This window comes from Rana temporaria, chromosome 3, assembly GCF_905171775.1.
Source record: "Rana temporaria chromosome 3, aRanTem1.1, whole genome shotgun sequence".
Lineage (NCBI taxonomy): Eukaryota > Metazoa > Chordata > Amphibia > Anura > Ranidae > Rana > Rana temporaria.
In genome coordinates this window covers 433,325,197-433,351,962 of record NC_053491.1, presented here as the reverse complement: position 1 = coordinate 433,351,962, position 26,766 = coordinate 433,325,197, and the positions used below count along the sequence as shown (strand labels likewise).

General features: G+C 45.2%; 1 non-coding gene across 1 annotated transcript; it reads right to left on the bottom strand.

Annotated features, from left to right (window-relative positions):
• Positions 1-17,112: 17,112 nt before the first annotated feature.
• Positions 17,113-17,184, bottom strand: TRNAE-UUC. Its single transcript has one exon. It is a non-coding gene; the product is annotated as a tRNA-Glu (tRNA).
• Between the last annotated feature and the right edge of the window lie 9,582 nt (positions 17,185-26,766).

Here is a 26,766-nt window from a genome sequence, read left to right as displayed (position 1 = left end):
GACCCATTTAACAGTATATTAAATAAACACAGCAGTATACATAACTTTAACATGCAATAACCCATACATTAATTTGCACTTAGTATCTGCTACATAATGTAAATTACACTGCCATGCAATAAAATAGAACATTAAAATGTAGATTAATACAATCACCAATATCATAGTTAAATTGTATGAATCCTAATATTAAAATATCTAATATTAAAAATATTAGAATAAAAATACTAAAAAATATAGTAAAAATTTTATAAATTAAAATTCCCCAATAAGTACATATTAACGATTCGAAATAAAACAATTGAGATCAAACTCAACGTTGAGTCCCGCCGGATGAGAAACCTTTGTCTCATAGATCCAAAAGGATTCTCGGCGGCTCAATTGTCGAATAAAATGCCCCCCTCTCCAATGTCTGGAAACTTTTTCTATGCCCCAAAATTTAAGGCCCTTAGGGTCTCTCTGATGGCAGTCTCTAAAGTGTTTGGACACACTGTGGGTCTTAATACCACGCCTGATGTTGCTGATATGCTCGCCCACCCTCACATGTAACTCTCGTGAGGTGCGTCCAATATACTGTAACCCGCAATCGCATTCTAACATATATACCACCCCTACGGTGGAACAGGTAATTAGCTGCTTGATTGGGTATTCTATCCGAGTCACATTAGAGACGAAAACTTTGCGTTTTTTAATGTTGCGTTTCGCATGCTTACAAGTCGCACATTTGCCACAGGCATAGAATCCTGACAAAAAATTAAAGAGTTTGGGTCGAGGAATAACAGGTGGATCAGTAACTCCAGGGGCCAATCGATCTCTCAAAGAAGGCTCCTAATGTATATAAGTGGCAATCTGTGATTTCTCTCACAGCTCCTACACAACCCCTGCCAATGGATACGTTAGAGCCATTACCCACCCCAGGGGTGCAGGAGGCACAAGCCTTTTGGACTACTAACCCCGTTAGGGATAAGACACCCACAGGACAGGGTACACCAGTTGGTAGGGGAACTGGTCAACCTAGAGGAAGGGGTAAAAATAAAACCAGTAGGGGTAAGAGTGGACACCCAGGAGGGAGATCTACTCATGTTCCTGTTTTACAGGAAACCCCACCGTGGAAAATTATGTCCAATAGAGGGAGAGGCTCTAATAGGGGTGGAGGTGCTCTGTCTGGAGCTCCACCCCCGTTACCCACGTATAATTATTACGCACCGTTACAGAATTACTGGGATGGACCACCCCCCCCCTACTAACCAACAACATTTTTTAGGGCAGGGGAGGACCCCTTGGAGGGGCCCTCCATCCTTCCCACCTGCTTGGACCGGAGAATGGAGGGAATCCCCCCCGTTTCCGTACCCTCCCCCCCCGGTTCTGGCCCCTCAAGGGCAATCCAGGTCCAAAAGAAAAAACCAAGAGGAGTCAGAGGGGGGAGACGAATCCAAAAGGCCAAGGCCGTGATTGGTACTGGAATCTTCAACCTCAGTGGGGTTCCTCTCACAGGGGATGAGATAAGAGTGCTGGACAAAGGCCTTAAATTTGCTCCCATACGCAATTTAAACAAGTTTGAGACTTATGTAAATGTACAGAAGTATGTAAGAAATTTAAATTTAAAGAAATATTTCTTATCCAACCCTGTTGAGAGAATTGTCCCGGTTGTTGCTTCCAAACATTCGAATCTTAGAAATAAGTCGGTTTTTAATCCCCAATACAATGATACTAAACATCTGGATGTCTTTCGGAACATGGTTTGCAAAGACTTGGAGAGTTTACAATTCAATAAAGTAAAGGATTCTCAATGTATCCAGCGGGGTATTGCCTCATTGGAAAAACGCAATGAGATTGTAATACGACCGGCGGATAAGGGGGGCGGTTTGGTGGTCCTCAGTAAAGCCTATTATTACGAGGAGATGAGAAGGCTGCTGGGAGATCAAAATACGTACCTCTTGTTACGTGGTGACCCTATGGTAAAATATAAAAATGACCTCCATCTCTTGATAGAGGGAGGTAAAGAAACAGGCATTCTTAACAAAAAGGAGGCAGCTTATCTTGACCCCTTCTACTGTCGGACCCCGATAATATATTTTTTGCCCAAATTGCATAAAAATGCTGAGCGGCCTCCGGGCCGTCCGATTGTAAATGGAATTGATTCCGTTACATCACGGTTGGGGCAGTATTTAGATGTGTTTTTGCAACCTTTGGTTTGCAAGGTGCCTGCTTACTTACGAGATACTAAGCAGATAATTCAAATTTTGAGTTCTATCTCTTGCACACCTAATACTATATTGGTGACCGCAGATGTGGGGTCATTGTATACCATTATAGGGCATGAAGCCGCTTTGGCATCGGTCGCATGGGCATTAGAGTCCACTGATTTGGACTCTCAACATGTGCGTTTTCTTTTAGATTGTTTGCAATTTTGTTTGTTGAAGAATTACTTTTGGTTCGATAAAGAATTTTTCCTCCAACGCTGTGGAGTAGCTATGGGGGCTCGTTTCGCTCCCAGTGTGGCCAATTTGTTTATGGCCCACTGGGAGCAAGATGTGATTTTTCATGACATGCCTCCCCAACTTCTTTGCTACCGTAGATACATAGACGATCTGGTGCTGATTTGGGAAGGAGATATGCCCTCCCTGGAGTTGTTCATGACTAGGCTTAATTCCAATGATAAGGGTATAGTTTTGACCTGGACTGTCTCCAAGGATCAAGTGACTTTTCTTGACTTGGAGATATTTAAGTCTGGTTCTAAATTGGTCACTAAAAATCACTTTAAAGCAGTGGACCGGAATGGTTATATTCCTCTTAATAGCTGCCACCATCGATTGTGGCTATGTAATATACCACGTGGCCAATTTGTTAGGCTCCGGAGAAACTGCACCATGGAGATAGATTATTTGGCACAGTCCAACCAACTGGCTACTAGGTTTGTAGCTAAAGGTTACTCTATGCCCTTGATCAAGCAAGAAATTGAAAAAGTCAGGAATATTGATAGGAGTTTGATTGTACAAGATAAACCTCCCAATGGGGATACAGAAACAGCGAATTTCAAAATGCTGCTGGATTATAATATTCAACACAAAAATTTTGAAAAAATAGTAGCCAAACATTGGCCAATCCTTAAGGGAGATGCGGTCCTTGGTCCGGTCCTTCCTGAACGCCCTCAATTCATTTATAAAAAGGCTCCTTCTTTGAGAGCTCGATTGGCCCCTGGAGTTACTGATCCACCTGTTATTCCTCGACCCAAACTCTTTAATTTTTTGTCAGGATTCTATGCCTGTGGCAAATGTGCGACTTGTAAGCATGCGAAACGCAACATTAAAAAACGCAAAGTTTTCGTCTCTAATGTGACTCGGATAGAATACCCAATCAAGCAGCTAATTACCTGTTCCACCGTAGGGGTGGTATATATGTTAGAATGCGATTGCGGGTTACAGTATATTGGACGCACCTCACGAGAGTTACATGTGAGGGTGGGCGAGCATATCAGCAACATCAGGCGTGGTATTAAGACCCACAGTGTGTCCAAACACTTTAGAGACTGCCATCAGAGAGACCCTAAGGGCCTTAAATTTTGGGGCATAGAAAAAGTTTCCAGACATTGGAGAGGGGGGCATTTTATTCGACAATTGAGCCGCCGAGAATCCTTTTGGATCTATGAGACAAAGGTTTCTCATCCGGCGGGACTCAACGTTGAGTTTGATCTCAATTGTTTTATTTCGAATCGTTAATATGTACTTATTGGGGAATTTTAATTTATAAAATTTTTACTATATTTTTTAGTATTTTTATTCTAATATTTTTAATATTAGATATTTTAATATTAGGATTCATACAATTTAACTATGATATTGGTGATTGTATTAATCTACATTTTAATGTTCTATTTTATTGCATGGCAGTGTAATTTACATTATGTAGCAGATACTAAGTGCAAATTAATGTATGGGTTATTGCATGTTAAAGTTATGTATACTGCTGTGTTTATTTAATATACTGTTAAATGGGTCTTGTGAGGAGACGAATGTGGCTGACGTCATTTATATGTATTTTAATTGGTATTATATCTTGCGGTTTCCTGTTGTTATAGATTGAGATCCTCATTCTTTGCTTGCCTTCTTGTTTTTAGTCACTAGATGGCGCAGGATTTAGAAGTTTAATATTTTGTGTAGCCTTGGCAACGGCCTGGTATTTATATGTGTGCGGGACGTCTACGTTGATCCCCGCCCCACGCTGAAGAAGTCCCGCCTACTTGGGACATAACGCGTACGAGGGGGAGGAGTCACGTCGACGTCACCCGCGTTCGTCTGCCTCACATCTTGACCTACACGCCGGCTGTCTATCCGGATGCCCTGAGCTCTGAGACACGCTGTTCGCTACACACTCGGCTGAGAGTGTCAGCAAATGTGAGTGGTTTTATCTGTTCTGTTTTAATAAACTTGTTGCATACAGAGAGCACTATCCCTTCTCTTTTGTCATTTAATACTTACCGGTCCATGGATTGCTGAGCCCCTTTGCTTGTTGTGTCTGGAGAAACTCATAGCTGGTTGATTGGTTGCTGAATCCATCTGTACCGTGGAGGATTATTACATGCTATTTGACCTAGCCACAGGTCGAATAGCTGAGGTGAGAGGCCATCCTTAGTCTCTGGTGGAGGATCTTCTTTCCCTGTGGGTCACTGATCTCACTGATCTCAAGAAGTTATTCTCACTGCAGTCACCATTGTTTACTTTGAAGCACGTTTTGGAAACTCTTTCACTTGTGCACTATATGGACTTTCTTTGCATTTAATATAATTATTGTATAGTTAATTATTTTTCACTTGCGCCGCACTTTATATTTATTTGCGTGTACTAAACCCCCTGAGACATCATTTACCAAAGCCACCCTGGCTTTGGCCAATTATGGCTCTCTGTTTTTTTCGTGTTGTCATTGGCCAAAGCATGCGGGTCATAGTGCATGCTTGGAAAATCATCAGCCAGCAATGCACTGTGATGCCGCAGTGAATTATGGGCCGTGACACACCACTCGAATTTGGCACGAACGACCCATAATGTTTCGAAATTTGGCGAACGGTCGAACAGCCGATGTTCGAGTCGAACATGGTTTGACTCGAACTCGAAGCTCATCCCTAATCTGTATAGTGAAAAACCACTATGTTCATATTATGTTGTCATAGTTACATAGTTAGTCAGGTTAAAAAAAAGACACAAATCCATCTAGTTCAACCAATAAAAAAAAACGTACATACCCATATATACAATCCTATACCCACTGTTGATCCGGAGGGAGGTGACAAACCCCAGTAAAGCATGATCCAATTTGCTACAGCAGGGGAAAAAATTCCTTCCTGATCCCCAGAGATGCAATCGGATTTTATCTGGATCAACTTTACCTATAAATGTTAGTATCCAGTTATTTACAATAACAGGAAGATTTTGGGACTTTAGATGAGGCAGATGATCAATGGTCGGATACAAAGTTAATTTATTTTGTTCAAATTGTAAACATATCACATTACAGAAATGTAAAATAATGTTAGAATAGGTTAAAAAATTCATATATATATATATATATATATATATATATATATATATATATATATATATATATATATACAAAACATCACATTAGTGCTAGGCATATGCATGCATGCATGAACATAAGAGCAGTCGTCCCAATGATCCATCCTTGTACAGGTAACAGGAGTACCGGGGAGTAAATTAGTATCCTGTCCAACATTTGTAGCGTATAATACTTATATCATTAGCGTATCAAACTGAGATGATTAATGATTGGAGTATATATTGGCATCCCATGTAACTCAATGCGTTTCGTGGTTAAGACCACTCATCAGGAGCAGATGCCTTTTATACAGTATGCCTAAAAAGAACATAATGGTAGTTCATATATATGGCAAAAAATGCCAACAAAAAAGTAATTTTTGGACAGGAGAGAGATGGTGACCCATCCCTGTCACTTACATGACATCAAGAGGGAGAGATATGCGGTATGATGGAATGGGGACTGCTGAATAAGTCTGTCAAGGGAACTGAGGTGGCAAAATCCACACATGGAGCGGACATGCACACAATGCACCCTAAAGCAAAAAAGTCTCCATAAGTAATGGGTGTTGAAAGGTATAAGTGGTAAGGAGTGATGAGTACACCACTGTACCCAGGTGGTAGGAAGAAATGACCACAAGAGTGTAAGAGGTGGAAAGTGAACAAGGCTGAGAAAAAGACACTAACACCAAGAATAGTGAATGCTACAACTAAGTGATTGATAGCCAGAAAAAACAAAGCAATGTGTGGTGACATAGCAACACCAAGATGATTACCTTGGACTAGTAACAAAATGGGATCCATGTGTGAGGTGCAGAGCCTAGTTCAGCAATGAAAATGAAAGGGGCAGTGAAGGGGTAATGTGTGTGCGCGCACGGTGTGTGTGCACATGGATGGCAACCAGCTGCATGCTAGCATGATGAGGGTAGGCGTCCATCAGCTGGGCGGTATCCCACCGCTCACAGATTGCCCTGGAAAAATTCCCATTTGATCAGCTGGGTGGAAAGACACACCCGCACCGTAACGCCCAGTATTGACATCACAGGTGTGGAGGAGTGCGTGGTGCCGATGCACAGTGCATGGACCGTCCGATCCTCCAGTCCTGCCTGCCATAGCAGGAGGGAGAGAGGGGGGTGTTAGTGCGCATCGCAGCTCCCGAACAGCAGACACAATAGCGGCCCCATGAGAACAAGGCATATCATGGGGTGGGAGATACTGTTCATGCAAGGAAAATAGTACTATGATATATATAATGGAGCAAGTATAGACAAACCACTTTTTGGCCCACTGTAAGCACCAGACTCATCAAGAGTGCCGGAATTGCGGTGGCAACAAGGGTCTATGTGCTGCGGCAATTGGAGTCAACAGATCATGTGCCTCCATCCCTATTTGGCATAAAAAACAGAGGATTTGGGACTTTATATGAAGCCCATTTGAAGACGGGCCTCCATCCATATTTAAATACAATAACAGGAAGATTTTGGGACTTTAGATAAGGCAGATGATCAATGGTCGGATACAAAGTTAATTTATTTTGTTCAAATTGTAAACATATCACATTACAGAAATGTAAAAGAATGTTAGAATAGGTTAAAAAATTCATATACAGTATATACAAAATATACAAAACATCACATCAGTGCTAGGCATATGCATGCATGAACATAGGAGCAGTCTGTCCCAATGATCCATCCTTGTACAGGTAACAGGAGTATCGGGGAGTAACTTAGCATCTTGTCCAACATTTGTAGCGTATAATACTTATGTCATTAGCGTATCATACTGAGATGATTAATGTTTGGAGTATATATTGGCATCCCATATTTCGTGGTTAGGACCACTCATCAGGAGCAGATGCCTTTGCATGTCTAAAAAGAACATACCGTATATACTCTCGTATAAGCCGAGTTTTTCAGCACAAATGCCCCCCTCGGCTTATACTCAAATCACCTTTTTGCGCCTGACTTTGGAGACCTTGGGAAACTTGGCACACATGTAGCCCCACTCTTCCTCTACAAGTGTGCAAAGTTTTTTGTCCGGGGGACCTACGGCTGGGCAGCACCGATTTTTTTTTTTTCAAAGCCGGGCACCCCTTCTATAGACTCCCATGTTAAACGGTCATTTCTTAGGTGACTTTGGGGACCCGGTACCAGTCGGTAGGTTCCATGGACCCGAAACTTGGCACGCATGTTGCCCCTTTTCTCCTCTAAGTGTGCAAAGTCTGTTCGGGGGACCTACAGCTGGGGAGCACTGATTTTTTTTAACCCGGGCACCAGTTTAGACTCTCATGTTAAACGTCAGTCTAGTCATGGACACAGTGAGGCATGGACACAGTGAGGCATGGACACAGTGAGGCATGGGCACAGTGAGGCATGCACATGGACACAGTGAGGCAAAGTGAGGCACAGTGAGGCATGCAGATGGACACCCTAGGCTTATAGAATTAGAACTTTCTTTTGGTGGTATTTGATCACCTCTGAGGTTTTTATTTCTTGCATTATAAACAAAAACAGAGCGACAATTTTGAAAAAAGAAAACAATATTTTTACTTTCTGCTATAAAACATTCAATAAAAAAAGTAAAAAAAAAAATTTCTTCAATAGTGTAGGTCAATATGTATTCTGCAACATATTTTTGGTAAAAAAAAGTGTATATTGATTGGTTTGCGCAAAAGTTTTTTTTATTGATTTTTACTAGTAATGGTGATGATCAGCAACTTGACAGTGGGATATGCCAATGCCATAATGTGCTGCAGACAGTGCCATCCATGCCAATTCCATAATGCATGTGCTGCCTGCAGATACAATAGTGCCACCCATGCTGCCAATGCCATAATGTGCTGCAGACAGTGTCATCCATGTCAATTCCATAATGCAGGTGCTGCCCGCAGAGACAAGAGTGCCACCCATGCTGCCAATGCCAATGCCATAATGTGCCATAATTGTGTAGATCCTGCAGACAGTGTGTAATCATCAGATAGTAGATCTTGAATCACCCCCAACACCTCACCTGTGTTAGCCCCATGATCCACTTCCTCTCAGATCCTGCTGCTGCCTGAGTGCCTGGAGTCACAATTTCAAATGCCAGCTGAGTTGCTTCCTCTGCCACTGCCGCTGTTTGCCTAACTGCTTCCTCTCCAGTCTCAGGCCGAGTGGGGAACAGAGCAGAGTGCCATGAGCAGAGGGAGAAAATCTCTCCACCAGCAGTAGGGATGAGCTTCATGTTCGAGTCGAACCCATGTTCGACTCGAACATCGTATGTTCGATCTTTCGTTGAATAACGAACGTTATAGGCCGTTCGTGCCAAATTTGAGTGGCGTGTCACAGAACATAATTCACTGCGGCATCGCAGTGCATTGCTGGCTGATGATTGGCCAAGCATGCACTATGACCCGCATGCTTGGCCAATCACAGCTTGCAAAAAACGGAGAGCCATAATTGGCCAAAGCCAGGGTGGCTTTGGCCAATTATGGCTCAGGGGGTTTAGTACACGCCCCACACTATATAAGGCTGCCTGCAGGTCGGCCTTGTGTAGTGTGTTGCGGAGGTTAAGAGAGAGAAGAGAGAGTGTCATTTTTTGTAGGTAGATGGAGCAGGCAGGCTAGTCAGTTAAAGTTACAGGGTGTAGAGGATGTATATGCATCCCAGGTGTTGTGTATATATATTTATACACTGTATAGTATAGCTAGATCCTCTTGTCCTAATTTACTGGCAGGCAGGTGATTGTGCTAGCTGCAGTATTCTCACGTGGTGCACCTAAAGCTACGTGGTGTGTACTGCCCGTGTCCTCTGCAGTTTGCACCTAAAGCTACGTGGTGTGTACTGCCTGTGTCCGCTGCAGTGTGCACCTAAAGCTACGTGATATGTACTGCCTGTGTCCTCTGCAGTGTGCACCTAAAGCTACGTGGTCCTCTGCAGTGTGCAGGCCATTAGTATGTCTGGAAGGACAACAAGGAGAGGCAGAGAGTCACAAGCTGATAAAAGAGGGCAAGCAGGCTCTGCGTCTAGAGGCAACAGTGCTGGTCATGGACACGGTGCATCCTCATCAGCACGTGGCCGTGGGACATGCTCATCCTTATTTCGGCAGCAGGCCGTGTTGAGCCGCAACATGCCGAAGACTTGGTAGAGTGGATGACCAAGCCGTCCTCATCCTCTCTCACCCAGGCTCAGGCTACTTTGTCTGGCAAAGCAGCTGCCAAGGCGGCCTCTTCCCTCTGCTCAATGGCATCAGTCACTCCTTCCCTAGACCCACCATGTCCTCCTGAGGAGTTCCCCTAACTGTTTGACCACAGTGTTGGGTACATGCTGCATGAGGATGCGCAGCGTTTTGAAGGCTCTGATGATGGTACACAGCTAGAGGAAGGCAGTAACGTGAGCCCAGAGAGAGGGGGTGCCCAAGAAGGACAGCAATCTGGCAGTCATGTTGCCCCAGCGGCAGCATACTGCCAGGTTTTCTACAGTGATGAGGAGGGAGGGGATGATGAGGTCACTGAATCTATGTGGGTGCCTGATAGGACAGAAAAGGAGGAGGAGGAGGAGGCACATCGCCAATGAAGCAGGATGCCCACCAGGGGCCAGCTTAAGGGCAGCACAACGACTGCATCACAACGCAGAGCTACGCATGTGCAGGGCGCTGCTGTCTCTGGGCGTTATTCCAAAAGTTCTTTGGTGTGGGCCTTTTTTGAGATGAGTGTATCAGATCGCACCGCTGCTATTTGCAACATATATCTCAAGCGTATCTTGTGTGGCCAAAACATCACCCGCTTGGGCACCACATGCTTGACCAGACATATGTTGACCTGCCATGCAGTTCGTTGGCAAGCGTACCTCAAAGACCCACACCAAAGAACAAAGCGGACCTCCCCTTGCTCCTCATCAGCTGGGATCTCCAACCCCACTATAGCCTCAGTCCTCTCTGAAGCCTGCACTGATAGGACTGAAGGTGTAGAATTAGGTGTGTCACAGCCAAGTACTTAAGGGCAATCTACTATCGGTACACCAATGGCAGATTGTACCAGGCAAATTTCCCTGCCCCAGCTGCTGCAGCACCGAAAGAGGTTTTCTCCCAGCCATCCACATGCCCAGCGGTTGAATGCTAGCTTAGCTAAATTGCTAGCACTTCAACTGCTGCCTTTTCAGTTGGTAGATTCTGCCCCCTTCCGTGAGTTTGTGGAATGTGTGGTACCTCAGTAGCAAGTTCCCAAATGTTACTTTTTCTCACGGAAGGCGATGTGGAATGCAATGTCCATGCCTCGCTGGACAGGGCGGTCAGTGGTAAGGTGCATATTACTGCTGACTCATGGTCCAGCAGGCATGGACAGGGACGTTTCCTATCTTTCACGGCGCATTGGGTGACTCTGCTGGCAGCTGGGAAGGACTCAGGACAAGGTACAGTAGTGTTGGAGGTTGTTCTGCCACCATGCCTCCAAAATGCTACTACTGGTTGTGACACACCTCTCTCCTCCTCCCCCTCCTCTTCTTCATCTGTGGCCTTTTCCTGTGCTGATGTGTCCTCAGAACCAGCGGTGCTCTGTAGGCATTCAAGGGGCTATGCAGGTACGCAGGCAAAGAGATGCCATGCGGTGCTTGAGCTGGTGTGCTTGGGGGACAGGAGCCACACTGGGCCAGAGATTCTGTCAGCTCTGCAGGGGCAGGCTCAGAGGTGGTTGACGCCACACCAGCTTAAGCCAGGAATAGTGGTTTGCAACAATGGCACCAACCTCCTCTCTGCCCTGCGACAGGGACAACTGACCCATGTGCCCTGTTTTGCTCATGTCCTTAACTTGGTGGTGCAGCAGTTCTTGGGCAGGTACCCGGGCTTACAGGATGTCCTGAAGCAGGTCAGGAAAGTCTGTGTGCATTTCCGACGGTCATATAATGCCAGTGCCTCGCTGGCAGACCTCCAAAAGGAATACAACCTGCCCAAGAACCGCCCAATTTGTGACATTCCCACCAGGTGGAACTATACGTTGGCCATGCTGCAGCGGCTGCACACGCAGCAGAGGACCATCAATGAGTATCTGTGCCAATATGGCAGCAGGACAGGGTCAGGGGAGCTTGTTTTTTTTTTCCAATGCCAGTGGGCCATGATCAGGGATGCATGAACTGTCCTGTCACCATTTGAGGAGGCCACGAGGATGGTGAGCAGTGACAGTGCATGCATCAGTGAGACTGTCCCTCTTATTCACCTGTTGGAGCACACACTGCATGGAATAATAGACAGGGCCCTTGAGGCAGAACAGAGGGAGGAAGAGGAGGACTTCCTTACCTCTCAAGGCCCCCTTTATCCAGACAGTGGTCCTGCTTGCCCACCTATCACACAGGAAGAGAAGGAGGAGGATTGTGTCAGCATGGAGGTGGAGCCTAGCACTCAGCAACAGCAGCAGTTTTTAAGGGATCAATTACAGTCCCAAGGGACCCATGGACTTGTTCGTGGCTGGGACGAGGTGGCTGCGGATCATGTCGTCCTAACTGACCCAGAGGACTCTGCACCGAATGCCTCAGCAAACCTACGTTGTATGGCCTCCCTGATCCTGCAAAGCCTGCGGAAGGATCCTCGTATTCGTGCTATCAAGGAGAGGGATCATTATTGGCTGGCAACCCTCCTTGATCCACGTTACAAGAGTAAGGTTGCGGACCTTTTCTTTCCGGCACACAGGGAGCAGAAGATGAAACATCTTCGGGAGGCCTTGCAGAAAGGTCTGTGCAACGCGTTCCCAGATACTGGGAGGTTACAAAATCCTGGTCCTGGACAACGTGTTGCTGAGGCTTTGGTCAGTCACAGAAGGAGCGGTGGAGAAGGTGGCCGTCTGAGCGATGCGTTCAGACAATTTTTTAGTCTGCAGCCCCAAGGTATGACCGGTTCCAGCAACCATCGCCAGCGTCTGTTTTACATGGTGCGGGAATACCTAGGGGCAAGATCAGACTTGGACACCTTTCCCACCGAAAATCCTCTGGCTTACTGGGTCTTGAGGATGGATCACTGGCCAGAGCTTGCACAGTACGCAATTGAGCTACTGGCTTGTCCTGCATCCAGCGTTCTTTCAGAACGCACATTCAGTGCTGCTGGAGGCTTTGTAACCGATCACAGAGTGTGCCTCTCCACCGACTCGGCCGATCGACTGACCTTCATAAAAATGAATCCGGCTTGGACCAGCTACAAAGCACCTGATGCTGATGTAACTGAATATTTTTTTTTTAAATGTCAGATCCCTTCAAGACTGCCTATGCTGATGCTGAGTGACTATCCTGTTATGCTGAGTGACTATCCTTTTCCTCCTCAATGATCATGCTGATAGCTTGTAAGAACATTTTTGGTTCTGGGCACCAGCACCAGTGCCTAAGGCCCAATTTTTCTGCCCCTGTTTAACAGGGGCGTGTAATTACAATTTTTGATGCAATATTTTGCAGCGGGCTCATTCCTGCGCTCCAACTTGAGTATCTGTGAGGGGTTGCAGTGTTGTGGCACCAGCACCAGTGCCCAAGGCCCAATTTTTCTGCCCCTGTTTAACAGGGGCGTGTAATTACAATTTTTGATACAATACTTTGCAGCGGGCTCATTCCTGCGCTCCAACTAGAGTATCTGTGAGGGGTTGCTGTGTTGTAGGACCAGCACCACCACCACCAACAAAGGCCCAATTGTTTTGCCCTCTGTTCAACAGGGGCATGTAATTACAATTCTTGATCTAATATTTCACAGCAGGGCCCATTCCTGTGCCCACCAAGAGTAACTGTGAGGGCTTACAGAGTTGTGGCACCAGCACCACCACCAACAAAGGCCCAATTTTTCTGCCCCTGTTCAACAGGGGCATGTAATTACAATTCTTGATCTAATATTTCACAGCAGGGCCCATTCCTGCGCCCACCAAGAGTAACTGTGAGGACTTACTGTGTTGTGGCACCAGCGCCAGCACCAAAGTCCCAATTTTTCTACCACTGTTCAACAATGGCATGTAATTACAGTTCTTGATATAATAGTTCCCACAGCAGAGCGTTCCAGCGCCCACCAAGACTAACTGTGAGGGCTTACAGTGTTGTGGCAGCACCAACACCTAGGGCCCAAATTTATGCAGAGTATATACGGCATTCCCCTAATTTCAAACATCCAACTTACAAACGACTCCTACTTGCAAATGGAATGAGACAACAGGAAGTGAGAGGAAATCTACCCCTAGGAAGGGAAATTCTCTTCTATAAGAGGTGTCTCCTGTCCACTGATGCTTTATCACCAATCCTTGTTTCACAAAAAAAAAAAAACATTTTCAAAAAATCATTTGTCATTGGGACAGAAAGTGAATTGCAATCTTCTGAACAGATGCACACAGACAGCAAAACAAATGTTTACAGGGGTGATAACCCTTCTCTATATTTTCAAAAAAGCTTAAAAATAGATTTTATGGCTGGAGCTACACTTTAAAAAAAGTACCAGTTCACAATTACAAACAGATTCTACTTAACAACAAACCTACAGTCCCTGTCTTGTTTGCACCACCTATATACTGCTTTTCAAAGTATATAGGGCCAAAGGGGCTTGTAATGACCTGGGGGGAGTTGGGGGAAACCCATACTATTTTTCTCAATGATTTTCATCCATATTGCAGGGACCAGACATTACATTTAAGCCGCAAGCAGTTTTAAATTACTTTTTTCTTATATCTAATTTTGTGCAGGGACAGTTCTAAACACGTGCCACTTCACAGGCATACTATAGACACCCAGCAGGTACGATATTTAAAGGAATTTTTATTTATTTTTTTCACTTTAAGCATCATTAAAATCACTGCTCCAGAAAAAACAACCGTTTTTAAAACTTTTTTTCCATTGATACATGTTCCCTGGGGCAAGACCCAGGTTCTCAAACCCGTTTTCCGACAATAACTTGCATATTAGGCTTCAAAATGAGCACTTTTGAATTTTCATTAATTAAAATAAACGAAACAGTAAAGTTAGACAAATTTTTTTGTATAATGTGAAATGTTACGCCAAGTAAATAGATACCGAACATGACATGCTTTGAAATTGCGCACATGTGTGGAATGGTGACAAACTACGGTACCCAAAAATCTCCATAGGCGACGCATTCATTTTTTTACGGTTTGGAGGTTAGAGTTACAGAGGAGGTCTTTTGCTAGAAATATTGCTCTAACTCGATCAAGGTGATACCTCACATGTGTGATTTGAACACTGTTTACATTTGTGGGCACGACTTACATATGCCTTTTCTTTGCTGCATGAGCACATGGGGACGAAAGCACTTTAACCACTTCCCTACCGCGTCATTGTGAAATGACGGCGGCAGGAACCCCTCCTCGATCCAGGAGGACGTCATGTGACGTCCTGGGCTTTGCGGGTGGATATCTGAATGATGCCTGCAGCTAGAGGCATCATTCAGATATCCTTCTCTTGTGCCGGCGATTCTGCACAACGTAAGAATGATCATAGCGGCGATTCCGCCGCTAGATCGTTCTTACAGGCGGCGGGAGGGGACATCCCCCCCCTCCCGCCGCCATCCGGTGCTTCTCCAGGCTCTCCCGTGCCATCGGGGGCCCGGAGAACGAATCGTCCGGCGCTGGCAGGAAGCATAGAGATGACTGGTGACCACATGGTCACCAGTCATCTCTATGACCGTCGGAGGACCCGGGGGCGATGTGATGACGTCACGCCCGGGTCCCCGTAAGTAAACAAAGCCGCAATTGCGGCTGCTAAGCAACAGCAAGCATGAGATCGGTGAATTTTTTTTCACCGATTTCATGCTTTCCAGCCTGGAGGAGAGATGTGGGGTCTTATTGACCCTGCATCTCTCCATAAAGAGGACCTGTCACACACATTCCTATTACAAGGGATGTTTACATTCCTTGTAATAGGAATAAAAGTTATAATAAAAAAAATAAAATAAAAAAAAAAGTGTAAAAAAAGAAATAAATATGTAAAAAAAGAAATAAATAAAAAATATTTTTTTTAACGCCCCTGTCCCCAGTAGCTCGCACGCAGAAGCGAACGCACACGCAAGTCCCGCCGACATATGTAAACGCCGTTTAAACCACATATGTGAGGTATCGCCGCGTGCGTTAGAGTGCCAGAAACAATTCTAGCACTAGATCTCCTCTGTAAATCTAAACTGGTAACCTGTAAAAAATTTCAAAGCGTTGCCTATGGAGATTTTTAAGTACCGAAGTTTGGCGCAATTCCATGAGTGTGCGCAATTTTAAAGCGTGACATGTTAGGTATCTATTTACTCGGTGTAACATCATATTTCATATTTTACAAAAAAATTGGGCAAACTTTACTGTTTTGTTATTTTTTTAATTCATGAAACAATTTTTTTCCAAAAAAAAGGCGTTTGAAAAATTATTGCGCAAATAGCGTGCAAGATAAAACGTTTCAATGACCATCGTTTTATTCCCTAGGGTGTCTGCTAAAAAAACATATATAATGTTTGGGGGTTCTGCGTAATTTTCTAGCAAAAAAATTATGATTTGTACATGTAGGAAAGAAGTGCCAGAATAGGCCTGGTATGGATGGGTATATAACTGCCCTGTATGGAAGTGGTTAAATGTTTTATTTTTTTACATTGTCCCTTTAACAACATCAATACTGGGCACTTTTGCCCCCTTCCTTCCCAGACCAATTTTCAGCTTTCAGCGCTCTCACACTTTCAATGACAATTGCGCGGTCATGCAACACTGTACCCCAATGACATTTTTATAATTTTGTTCACACAAATAGAGCTTTCTTTTGGTGGTATTTATTCATGACTAAGTTTTTTACTTTTTGTGATATAAGCGTAAAAAGAGCATAAATTTTGTGGAAAAAAACAATATTTTCTTCTTTCTATTTTAAAAGAAATCCAATAAAATCGAATTTTGTCCCAAATGTAAGCGCAAATGTATTCTGCTACATGTCTTTGGTAAAAAAAATCACATATGTATGCAGATGATCAAGTACAGATGTGCACAGGTGATCACGGACATATGTATGTAGATGATCATGTGCAGATGTGCACAGGTGATCACGGACATATGTACGCAGATGATCATGTACAGATGTGTGCAGGTGATCACGGACATATGTACGCAGATGATCATGTACAGATGTGTGCAGGTGATCACGGACATATGTGTGAATAGATTCAGAAGGATTTTAACACTTTTTTGCCCTTTTTCAGGGGTGTAGGGTAGAGAAGACTGTAGATAAACAGGAAAACCCTATGTAGGAGGATTTGTTTAATCTCTGTGTATCATCAGAGGCTGTTCATCTCACTGGGTAAATGTGAGGGTTTACAACCACTTTAATATGTGCTGCTTTTTACTAAATATCTGTTTGTGCCTTCTCCCTTTGCACAGAACCCTGTGTGTTTGTCAACACAGGGCTCCGGGCTATGATTGTACACAGGCAATCAGCAGGTCTTAGCCATGAAACCTGTGGACAAAATCCTGCTTTTCCAATTATAGTGGGATTTGGCCAGGGGCAACGCACATGCACATTGAACCTGGAAAACAGTGCAAACAGGTACGTGACTGTGCCTACATGCCCACAGTAGAATGCAGAAAGCAAAACATGCCTTCCCATACCGGGAGTCGAACCCGGGCCGCCTGGGTGAAAACCAGGAATCCTAACCGCTAGACCATATGGGACAGCTGCTGCAGCTAACTCTATATATAGTACTTTGTCTCATAGGTATACAGACTATTTTTAGCCATTTAGCTTAGTGTACACTTTTCTATTCCTAGTGTAGCACTACCCCCGAAGGAGCTGCTGGTTTGTTTTGGGTGGCACGTTACCTCATGGCTAGTGGTGATGGACGAACATCCGAAGGGACGGTTCGCGAACACTAACTGCGAACTTTCGCAAATGTACGCAAATCGCAAGTTCGTAGTGGGCCCCATTGACTTTAATGGCAGGCGAATATTAAAAAGCTGCAGGTCCTATTTGCAGCCACAAAATACTTTCTAGCTGTGCACAAATAGTCCCACAACATGGACACTGACCTACCAGAAGTATTAAGTGAAAAACCGGATACATAAGTAAGTGCCGGCCATTACAGGCCCCAAAAATTAGCCGCCAGGCATTCACTTGACAGCAAACAACTTTGTATTCTGTGGCTGGAGGTACATTAGGCATTCACCGGATACAGAAGTAAGTGTCGGCCATTACAGGCCCCAAAAATTTGCCCACGGCCACAGGCGTTCACCTGACAGCAAACAACCCTGTATTCTGTGGTTGGTGGTACATTAGGCATTGTAACAGCACTGGTGTGCACGGAGTGAACCACAACTGCGGTTAGCAAAGAATTCAATGTGATTCTCTATGCAACAACTCAGTATTAGGCCCCAGGCATCACTCCTCGCAACAGGAGTTTGAGGGATCTATACATCATCTCTGTGTCACATAAAGAAAGGCGTTGAGCTATTAAGCATGGATGCATTACAACATGCGGCCAAGGCTTAGTTCAAGGTCAATATCCCAATACACCACTACATGCAGGTGATTATCAGTAAGGGACCCCAGGCGTCACTCCTAGCAACAGGAGTTTGGGGGTTCTCTACATCATATCAACCTTAGCATGTAGAGATGTTTTTAGGCCACTAGGGGAGATGCTATGAAATAGCATCAACCCCTAGCATAGAAAAGTTAGAGCGAACATGTTCAACAACTAGGACAAGGCCTATAAGTATTTTATTTGTCTGTCAAGCCCGTAGTAAATTGTATTTGTAGTAACAAGTATTAATTAGGGATGCACCGATATATCGGTGGCCGATACATATCGGCCGAAAATAGCAATTTTGGGTCCCTGCCGAAACACATTACAATTGCCGATAATGAACGCCGTTCGTGGGCGGTACCATTTGGTCTAGGAGGGGGCGCAGTTCTTATACTCACGCAGACCGCGGCCGCCAGACCAGTACAGAGCGGGGGCAGCGGCAGTGGCACTGTACAAATTGTGTGCCGACTGCCGATCACAATCCACCGGAGTCCTCCTAGCTCCATTTCCTTATTTTTTTTACTCCCCCTATGGGGGAGTCTCTTGGTGTAGTCCAGCGGCGTGAGCCTCGTGACGTCACGGCCGGAGGCGAGGGAGGACTCGGAGCGCTGGGCAGGGAGCTGTGTCGGAGCTGCATGTGACACTGCCTGCCTAGGAGGAACCAAGCAGTGTGCTGATAAAAAAAGTAAGCACTAGCAGCACCTGTTAAAGAAGTTAGAAATAGAACTTAGATCATAGAACGAAATGACTGGATTCGGAGGGGGGGGGGGGGTTAACTGACTGAGGTGACCAGCACTTTCTTAATGAAAAAATGGCAGATAAAAAAAAATAAAAAATTCACAGCGGCACAGTGAGGCTGCAATTGATGTTTTTTTGGTAGTCAGAGAAGGCAAGCATGGCTCAATAACACACAAACGTTTTTTTTTTTTTAAACATTTGTGTGTTATTGAGCCATGCTTGCCTTCTCTGATTACCAAAAAAAAAAACATTAATTGCAGCCTCACTGTGCCATCACATGCAGCCACTGTGCCAACACACGTCGCCACTGTGCCCATCAAACGCAGCCACTGTGCCCATCAAATGCAGCCACTGTGCCATCAAACGCAGCCACTGTGCCCATCAAATGCAGCCACTGTGCCATCACATGCAGCCACTGTGCCCATCACATGCAGCCACTGTGCCCATCACATGCAGCCACTGTGCCCATCACACGCAGCCACTGTGCCATCACATGCAGCCACTGTGCCCATCAAACCCAGCCACTGTGCCATCACATGCAGCCACTGTGCCCATCAAACGCAGCCACTGTGCCATCACATGCAGCCACTGTGCCATTATTTAAAAAATTGAAATAGGAAAAAAAAAAAGTCATTTTCGGTTTTGGTTTCGGATTAATTTTTTTTTTCCGGTTTCGTTTCGGTTCTGAAATGTCCATTTCGGTGCACCCCTAGTATTAATTGCATAGGAGAGATAGTGTAGCTCAGGTACTTTGAGGATACACATATAATACACAAGTTGTACTGGCAACTAATAGAAAGGTATGAGAGGCAATATAGCTCAGGTACTTTGAGAGTACATATAGTATTAGTAGCAACAAGTATTAATTGCATATGAGAGGCAATATAGCTCAGGTACTTTGAGAGTACATATAGTATTAGTAGTAACAAGTATTAATTGCATATTAGAGGCAATATAGCTCAGGTACTTTGAGAGTACATATAGTATTAGTAGTAACAAGTATTAATTGCATACGAGAGGCAATATAGCTCAGGTACTTTGAGAGTACATATAGTATTAGTAGTAACAAGTATTAATTGCATACGAGAGGCAATATAGCTCAGGTACTCTGAGGCCTTGTACACACGGCCAGACGTGTCCGATGAAAACGTTCTGAGTCACTGCTGGGTGGAAGGCAGGGAAACAATGTCACTGCTTCTACTGTGAACCTTCAGAATAAAATGCTCCACAATGCCTATAGCCATATTGGTCAGCAAAGGCTTGTTCTAAAACTTGTTTAGTATTTGTCAAGGATATGTAAAAGCTTTAATGTCCATGACCTGGCTACGCATCCACTTTAAGCCTGACCCTATTCTTTAGATATTCTGAGAGCTTCGAAAGAGCACCTCTAACAAAAACACGTAATAATCAGACACAGAAATCACAGTAGCTACTAGCTTGACATAATTGTTCTAGGATCTTCATCGATATTCATCAGGCTTAGTAGCTAATCTCTTGTAACCTTTTATTTTAGAATCTGTTGAGCAGAGAAATAACATCTGTTACAAAAAGCCAAGTTGTGAAATTTAAGAAAAGAGGAAATTCCTAAGAATTATTTTCACAGGCATAAGAAAGTCACCACAACCGCAAACAAACACCAGAACAACTTCTCCAGAACAATTAAAATAATCAGGGCCTAAACGTCTCAAACAAAACAACTATTCATCCATGTGGCTGCATACCAGATAATTTTTAACCACTTTGCTCATGGATGTTGTTGGTTGGATAATTCTTGAGGGCAGGAGAATGTTTTAAAACAGCCTTCCCTTTGCACTACTCACGCGCACCCTTTAGCATACGCAGCAGCAGGCTCTGTGATCACTGAGTCCATTGGACACAGCAGATGTGATCAGTGTGACCAATCTGTAACACTAAAGCTGCATGTTGCAGTCAGCACTGTGTTTCCCCTCACACCGATTGATTGTATCTTTTCTCAAGAAACAATGTTTGCCACAGTGATCTGCACTTTTTTAACATAGTGTGAACAGAGCAGCCAGCCAGTGTCCCCGATTACTAGCCTACCAGTACAGTGCCACCATACCAGTGCAGATAGCCAGTGTCATTGATTGCCACCACACCATTACATTGACACTAGACCACTGCAGCCAGCAAGTGTCACTGATTGCTGCCACACCATTATAGTGTCACCATACCAGTGCAGTCAGCCATAGTGTCCCTGATCACCAACACACCAGTCTTGCCAGACCAGTGCAGCCAGCTACAGTGTTCCTGTTTGATACCACATTAGACCAACATAAGTCAGCAACAGTATTCCTGATCACTGCCAGACTAGTAGAGTGTCACCAGACCAGTGCAACCAGCAACAGTGTTCCTGATTGCTACTACATTAGGCCAGTATAAGTCAGCAACAGTGTTCCTGATCACTGCCAAACCAGTAGAGTGTCACCAGACCAGTGCAACCAGCAACAGTGTTCCTGATTACTACCACATGAGTACCAGTGTCATCAGACCAGTGTAAGCCAGTAACAGTGTCATTGATCACCGCTACACCAGTTCCAGTCTCACCAGACTAGTACAGTTAGCAAAAGTGTTCCTGCTCTGACACACACAGGGCCGGCGCTAGGCATAGGCAAGTTAGGCGGCTGCCTAGAGCGCCAGGGTAGGGGGAGGCGGCAAAATCCGAAGCCACTCGAGTCAGAGTATTAAAATACCTCCAGTATCTGTATTTTTTAAAAACATGCTTTATGGCGCGCTAGGGGGCAATTGCGCCGGCGGCCGGTGAAGACATCACTTTCGCCACTCTATCCCAAGCCTGCAGTGCCACCGTAGGTCCGTAGCAGCGGCAGTGAGACGATGAGGGGCGAGAGCCAGGACGACAAGGAGCAGCCGGCCGGAAGTGCTGCAGTCCGGGCTTGCCGTGATATCCGATCCCCCCCTCCTCCTGGTTGCTCGGGGGTCTGTTGAGAAGAGCGGCTGCGGAGGACAGGCAGGCAGACAGGACAGGAGAGGAGAGGACAGGACAGGCAGCAGCAGCGTTGCTTTCCTTCAGTAAAGCCTTCACCGCGGCTGTCTCAGGTATTTACTGAAAGCACAGGCAGCACACTCTGCACCCAGTCACATGAAATAAAAACATGGAATTTGCTGTTAAGTTTAAAGTGCATTGTGTGTACAGAGGGGGAAAAGATATATATGTGTGGGGGGGGGGGGGGCTACAGTGGGGGAACTGGTGTGTTTGCGGGGGGGGGGTTGTGGGGGGTTCAGTGGGGGAACTGGTGTGTTTGTGGGGGGGGTTGTGGGGGGTTCAGTGGGGGAACTGGTGTGTTTGTGGGGGGGGGTTGTGGGGGGTTCAGTGGGGGAACTGGTGTGTTTGTGGGGGGGGGGTTGTGGGGGGTTCAGTGGGGAACTGGTGTGTTTGTGGGGGGGGGTTGTGGGGGGTTCAGAGGGGGAACTGGTTTGTGTGGGGGGGGGGGTACAGAGGGGGAACTGGTGTGGGGGGGGAAGAGGGGGAACTGGTGGGGGGGTACAGAGAGGGAACTGGTGTGGGGGGGAAGAGGGGGAACTGGTGGGGGGATACAGAGGGGGATCTGGTGTGTGTGTGTGTGTGCGGGGGGGGGGGTACAGAGAGGGAACTGGTGTGTGGGGGGGGCAGATGTGCAGGGGAGTACATATAGGAACTGATATGTGTGTGTTGGGTGGTTTAAGGGGAACAAAGGTGGGGGGTGCAGAGGGGAACAGGTGTTCAGAATGATACAGTGATGGGGTGATCTGAGGTGTGGACGTTCAAATTCACTTTTGTAAAATAAATAAATGCAGATCTTTTTGCAGGTCAAAAAAATTGCATTTATTATTGTTTCTAGTAAGAACCTGTAAAGCATTGTCAGTGTATCTGTTGCTCGTACAGACAGGCAGTTACATAGTTAAACCCCTTTCACACGGGGCGGATCAGTAATGATCCGCCTCCGTGTGTCCGTAAGCTCAGCGGGGATCGCTCCATATATCCCCGCTGAGCCGTCGGATGCCAGGGCGGTCTCCGCACACTGTGCAGGGACCGCCCTGTCTTTTCTCCGATCTCCCCTTTGGGGGAATCGGATGAACACGGACCGTGTGTGAATGTATTCATCCGATCCGCAGACGGAAGAAAAAATAGGACATTCTTCCGTCTGCACAATCGGATCTTTGCGGAGGCGGACAATTATAGGGTGTCAGTGGATGTTTATCCGCTGACACCCGTGATCTCATAGGGATCAATATATGTCCCTTTTTCATCCGCAAACAGATGGATAAGAAAGTGTACATATGGTCCGCAAGTGTGAAAGGGGCCTTAGCCTCTCTGTATACTGCTCTAGCCTGTGGACCACAGCTGGCGTGAGGAAGTTACCCGGTGCCATCCTCTAGTTGTCTTTGGGCCAGGTCCAGGGGCACAGGTGCAGGCATGTGGACCATGGCTGAAGTATAGGTGAAGAGGCACTGCAAAAATCTCAGTGAGCGGAGGAGCGAATGGGGGGGGGGCAGCAAAATGAGGCTTCGCCTAGGGTGTCACAAATCCTTGCACCAGCCCTGGACACACAAGTTGTCACCAGACCGGTGTAAGCCAGCAACAATTTTCCTGATTGCCGACACACATATTCCATTGTCACCAGATCAGTGTAAGCCAGAAAAAAATGTTCATGGTTGTCAGCACACAAGTTTCAGCGTCATCAGAGACTAGTGTAAGCCAGCAACAGTGTTCCTGATTTCCGGCACACAAGTTCCATTGTCACCAGACCAGTGTAAGCCAGCACAAATATTCCTGTGTACTGTCACACAAGTTACATCGTCACCAGACCAGTGTAAGCCAGCAACAGTGTCCCTAGTCACAGACACACCATTTAATTTCATTTTTTTACGAAACCATCTGAAATTTCCAGTCTATGTGTAATCCCCAATTTGTGAGGTATGATCAAACCAATGCAAAATGTGTGTAGTCTGATTAACCTCAAAATAAATAATATTTGCACCAATAAGAATAAACAGATGACTGTCTATGAATAAACAGGGGATGGTACACCAATGGACAACTGAATGTCTATATTGTGATAGGGGAAAGATCAAAACTCTGATTATGAAGGTGAAAACATGATGAGGTGAAGAAAACCACCACCAGTTGGTAGAAGGTTTACCAGAATGTTTGAACCCAACAAAACATACGTTCTATGGATCAAACAGCATTTATGTGAAATAACCACTGGAAGCTGGATCGATAGTTGGAACTGGATCGTTAGTTGCACTCCAGGTGACCAAACTGAGGAAAGACGGATGCCAACAGGTTAAACCCAACCATTAGAGGGAGGATATCCTTCTCACGATGAACAATGGTCCAGATAGTCCCAGGGTGGTGTGAAGGGATGCGAGTCAAAAAATGGAAGGAAAGAGAGGGCACAGCGTAATACTGTATAAATATGGAATTTTCAATGTAGTAGGAACACTTACATTGTAGAAGACAATTAGCGCTTTTCAAAGTACTTGTGGCAACAGTGGAGTCCTTCCGACACATTTCGTATCATAGTACATCATCTGGGGTGTCCCTCCACTGCTGCCCTCCAAAAATATATAAACAATATGACCCCAATCCTGAGAGACCAGCCCCCGGCATGTCAACAATATAAAACACCTACTTCCTGTACAGCAAAGATGGCGGCCCGGAGTGCGCTCCACGCCTCCACCGGGATGCATGTGTTAATGCTGGGCCTCTCTGTGGTTATGAATAGAGCAGAACTGCTTGCGTTCCATGCCTCTAAATGGACTGATGCAGTGATGTGAAGCTTTGCTCGTTCCGAAGGCGGCACGACACATGACACAGCATGTGACGCATCATCTGTGCTCCATGCCTCACTGCCAAAGGAGCAATTGTTCCACAGCACTCATTCATTCATGTTTATGTACACTAGATCATTTGATTAGCGCTACACTTTTTTCGTTCCATTGGTTTTGCTATTTGTCTACTTGTTGTGTTAGCCGCTTATCTGAAGGGCAGCGTAGAATTATTCCCCATACCAGGTCTGATTAACCTCACCATTGAAAAAGAAAAGAAGGGAGGGCGCACCGACCTAGTGCATTACCACTTACATTTTATTAAAAACAGAATAAAAACAATGGTCTTACTCACAAAGAAAGCTCAAGTAAGCGCTTTTCAGACAGCTAGCAACTGGACCTCACGGCACCTGCCAGTGGAACCACAGACCAATGGACGGCTGACGCGTTTCCGGGCGTACCCCCTACCTCAAAGCCTAAGTGGTAATACCTCTCTTCTGTGTGTCTTCGGTTATATATAAAAATAAGTATGTGTGTGCATGACCAGAGAATGCCCCAACTCAGGTGACCATCGATTGAACGGCCCCACCCCTCTCATCCTACCCCACCCACTCACAAGGATGGGTCTCGAACAATAACACTCCCTAGAAGGTAGGTACATCCATCATAGCCAAAGTAAATGCACCATGGCGACATGCCCCATGGGCCCCCTCTAAATGACCAGGACCAGCTGTAATGCCACCTTATTGGTTTTGGGAATGGGGGGGAAGGTGAAAGAGAGGTGGACGGGGGGGGGGGCACAATATGCCGCAACCAGCTCCATATACGGCCACACAGTAAATTCCTTACCCCAAACAAGCTCTTCCTCTCAAATCAACAGGGGCAGAGGTGGAGCTGCAGACCATGGGCATCCTAATGGATTCGATGTCCCCTGATCTCCCCGCCCTGGCGATCTGTTTTTAATAACATTTAAGTGGTAATGCACTAGGTCGGTGCGCCCTCCATTCTTTTCTTTTTCCCTAGCTATATGAACACCCTTTGTTCTGAGGAGGGCTGCAAGATCTTAGACTTTACCGTGAGACTACACTTCCACCCAGGTTTGGTGAAACACCAGAGCACAGGAGATTTTTGTTTTATAACCTCACCATTGACCAACATCTGTTTTTATAAAGTAAACAGATTATTGCAGAAACCTTTAATGGGAAAGAATGTGTATGAATGTGCCTATTGATGTTTACTCAAAGAAAGAAACCCCAAAATGTGACAGAATGTGTATTGAATGTGCTTGATGAATTTAAGGGCTCATTTACATAAGCGGTACCCTTTGAAAAGCAATCTGCCATGGATATTTTTTTAGAGGGCATTCGACAATGGTAAGGAGGTGTTATTTCACCTCCTCAATTACTATTTTAACCTCTGAAATCCAGCACCGTTGAATGGGTCATGTTCAGCTTGTGATACTTCTCACCTAATGCAACAGGGGGTATCATTTGTGATTCAACATCTGTACACTCACTCCCAATGGGTTTGCATCCTAAGGGGGAGTGGTAAAAACATGGTTTAGCCACATGTTTTTACCAGCCCCTACCACAAATGTAAACCTTGCCTAAAATACAGTGGGTACAGAAAGTATTCAGACCCCCTTAAATGTTTCACTCTTTGTTACATTGCAGCCATTTGCTAAAATCATTTAGGTTAATTTTTTTACTCATTGATGTACACACAGCACCCCATATTGACAGAAAAACACAGAATTGTTGACATTTTTGCAGATTTATTAAAAAAGAAAAACAAAACTACCACATGGTTCTAAGTATTCAGACCCTTTGCTCAGTATTCAGTAGAAGCACCCTTTTGATATAATACAGCCATGAGTCTTTTTGGGAAAGATGCAACACGTTTTTCACACCTGGATTTGGGGATCCTCTGCCATTCCTCATTGCAGATCCTCTCCAGTTTCGTCAGGTTGGATGGTAAACATTGGTGGACAGCCATTTTTAGGTCTCACCAGAGATGCTCAATTGGGTTTAAAACGGAGGTTCCGCGGTCCCTCTGTTTTTTTTTTTTTAACATTGTATTGAATGTTGTTTCAGTTACCATGCTAGTACTCATGTTTTTTACTCTTTTAATCATCCCTGTCTGATTTCTTAGTAAATAATACCTTTTTAAAAAACGATGCAGGAATTTGCCATTTTGCTTGTGGGCA